Genomic DNA, 3,571 nt, shown 5'->3' with positions numbered 1-3,571 from the left:
GCCCACACACTGCCCCCAAGAGAAAGGAAGGGTGCTTTCCTTTCTCCAAATCTCCCTCCCAGAGATGGCCGTGTTCTCTCCCCTCTCCTGGAGTGGGCTCACTGTGAGCTTGACGGACAGAGGCTGCCTTTCCAGGGGTGCAGAATCCTGTCAGGGGAAGCGCAAGCTTCAGGGGCTGAAGAGGCTTCCCGTGGAACGCTTACCTCAAACGTAAGAAGGGGCACGACGATGGTCATCCAGCTCAGGGCCATGGTTATGTGTGTCCTGCGCTGCTCGGCAATCACATCCATAGAGCGCAAGAACAAGACGGACCACACGATGTAGTAGAGGACCACCAGGCACAGAAAAGACATGAGAATCCACAGCGGGACACACACAACCTGGGAGTGGGGGAGAGAAGAAGTCTCTTTAGAGCTTCCCACCCGGCCTCTGATGGAAGGCACCTTTAGCACCTTGCTGTGTCTCTCCAGTTAAGGCGGTCCCTCCCGCGAGCTGAATAAGGACGTTCTACCTCCCAGGACTGCTGCGAGGATCGCTCAGGACGGAAAAGGTATGGTATGTTCACTATGGGGCCTGCTGCCACCGTTTATGACACAAACGCTCAGTGAGTCCTCAGTCCCTCTTCTTTTGGGTGACAGACAGCCCTGCATCTGGCTCCGCAGCCTCTACTCTTCCAGAGGCCCACCCTCTCACACTCGCTCAGGCTCCCCCAGGCTCTGCTGCCATCACAGCTTCCCAGGAAACGGGACACAGCTGTCACCCTGTGCACACACACAAGATCTCACCCCAACAGACTCTCTTCACAGCCAACATTCCCACAGCCTACTGAGGGTACTTTGGCAACACAAATGGGAAAGGGCTCCCCGGAAAGTGTGGCTGCCTGGGCTCCTAAGGATCCCTAACCTCACCCCTACCAAGTTAGTGAACTTGACAGGTTGATGCTGGATACAGGTTGATGCTGGATACATAGGGCTGCCGGGTCCCTGCCTCCACGGCAAGGGTGCATTCCAAGTATGTTGCTGTCGTACCAGGTAGACCTTGTCTCATCCACACACAAGCCCAGAGGATGAGTTCTGGGGGCGCCACTTGGCCAAGGCTCCCCTGTGACACGTCGTCACCCTCCTGCCCTGCCCTCTGGGACGACACTTCTCTGTTCTCCCTTTTTATTAATTATCTATCATACAGTAGGAAAAGTGACTGTCTTCCTTTAGTGTGCGTTCCCTGAGTATTCACACAAGTGTAGATTCGCACAGCCATAGACAGGATGCGGAAGAAGTCTGTCACCCTGCAAAACTCTCTCGTGCTGTCCCTCCACTATCACACTGTCCCACCATTAGCCCGGCAAACCCTGATCTGTTCTCCGTCACTGTACTTTTGTCTCTGCTGGAACTTTATGTAGATGACATCGCGAGACAAGACTGTTGAGACTGGCTTCCCGCCATCCACATAATGCCTCTGAGATTCATCCAAATTGTTCCCTCCCTGTATCCACAGGTGGACCCTCTCATTGCTGAGTGGTATTTCATTGTATCGATGCCTACAGTTTGTTTACCCAACCCTCCACTGCGGATGGTTTCCAGCCCTTGGCTATCACAAACACGGTGGCTACAAACACTAGAGTGTGGGTTTCTACCTGGCTGCGCCCTTTCACTTCCTAGGGTAAATACTTAGGTGTGGGGCAGCCACATCCCAGGGTAAATGTGCTTTTAACTGCATGAGAAACTGCCAAACCATTTTCCACAATGCCTGTACCATCTGCCTTCCCCCCAGTGACGCTGGAGTGTCCCAGTTCCTCTGCATCCTCCTGGGCACATGCCCTTGTCAGTGTTATTGAGTTTCGTCATTCTGAAGCCATGTGTTTCGGGCCCTCATCCTGGTTGTAGTTTGCCTTCCCTAACCTGTAATGACATTGAGCATCTTTTCCTGTGCTTTTTCCCCATGCATATATCCCATTTGCAAATTGTCAACTCTTTTGCCAATTTTTAAAGTAGGTGTTTCTTTTTGCATTTTTGAGTTTTTAAGAGTTCTCTGTATGTTCTGGGTACAAGTCAGTGTTTTGATGTGTGCTTTGCAAATATTTTCTCCCAGTCTGTGGTCTGTCTTCATTTCAATTTTGAGGAAGTCCAAATTTATAATTTCTTTCTCATATGGACTATATTAACAGTGCCATTTCTAAGTACTCTTTGCCTAATTGCAAACCCCAAAGATTCTGTCCTATGTTATTTCCTAACAGATCTATAGTTTCACATTTTCTTTTAGATCTATGATTTGAGTTGGCATATGAATTTTACCCCTCCTGACCAGCCTGGAGTTTTTGATCGTAGGTTTTTCTGCAGAGTCTATGCACAGCCTTTCTTCCCCCTTCCCCGTTCTGTGATGAGATTCTCCTTTTTACTGAAGTTCCTTCATGGGTGGAATGTTAGATCTCAATAGCCTTCCTTCTTGTCTCTCGCTCACTATGGGAAACATGTACTCAGACTGCTTCATCAACTGGGATCTACAGAGGATGAAGGGCAGAAAAAATCTTTCTTCTCATTTGTGGAAAGCACTAAAAATTACTAATCATTTTTTTTTCCCTGACAGTATCTTATACTAAAAAATTTGGTCTTGTTTGGACATGTTTCCTCCATGTCAGAACAGAAACAGTTTTGAACCCAATGACCATTCTCCAGATACAGCACTGTGAAGTTGAGGATGAGTGGCTGAATAAAAACAAAGGCTTTGGGCAGAAGTGATTATTCCCATCTTTAAGTATGGAGTGTATTTAGCTTCCCTTCGTTTCTTCTCTGCTCCCAATTCTTTACTGTACTTTTTACTTTTTAAAGGTAACTATATTTAATACATAAAATATATTGTATGCAAAATTATACATCAAACAACAGAGAAAATAAAACTGAAACAAAAACACTAGCATGACCTTACCTCCCAGTGGCAATAGAACTCTTCTGCCTTTAGTCTCCATCTTTTTTCCATGCATTTAATAGTGGAAACTATACTGTGTTCTCTAATTTCTGTCTTGCCACTTATCTTTCTGTCTCTGCATCCATCCACCCATTTATTCACGATTAATTTCAACCAAATGCCCAGTAACTGAAGTCACAGTTTAGAAGCATGACAGATGCCACCACCAGCAAGAGTGTAAATGGGTATGGCTTTTTTTTTTTTCTAGTGAGACAGGGTCTTGCTACATTGCACAGGTTAGTCTCGAACTCCTGAGCTCAAGTGATCAGCTCACCTCGGCCTCCCAAAGTGCTGGGACTATAAGTGTAAGCCACTGTGCCTGGCCAGGTATGGCTTTTGGAAAAGCAAGTTGGCAGTGTAGTATATGTATATAGGAATCTCAAACAGTTCCCAACCTGTAGCCCAGTAACACTATTTCTGGACTATTTCCTAAGAAAACAACCAAAAAAAAAATTAAGGCAAAAATTTTAATGCATAAACATATACACTGCAGCATGATTTAAAATCATTCAGTACTGGCAACAATGGAAATACCATATTTTAGAAATAAGAGGATGGTTTGATACATGCACTTGAAGAATATTTTGTATCAATTAAACTTTAGAAGTCA

This window comes from Theropithecus gelada, chromosome X (genome assembly GCF_003255815.1).
Source record: "Theropithecus gelada isolate Dixy chromosome X, Tgel_1.0, whole genome shotgun sequence".
NCBI lineage: Eukaryota > Metazoa > Chordata > Mammalia > Primates > Cercopithecidae > Theropithecus > Theropithecus gelada.
This window is presented reverse-complemented; position numbering follows the sequence as displayed.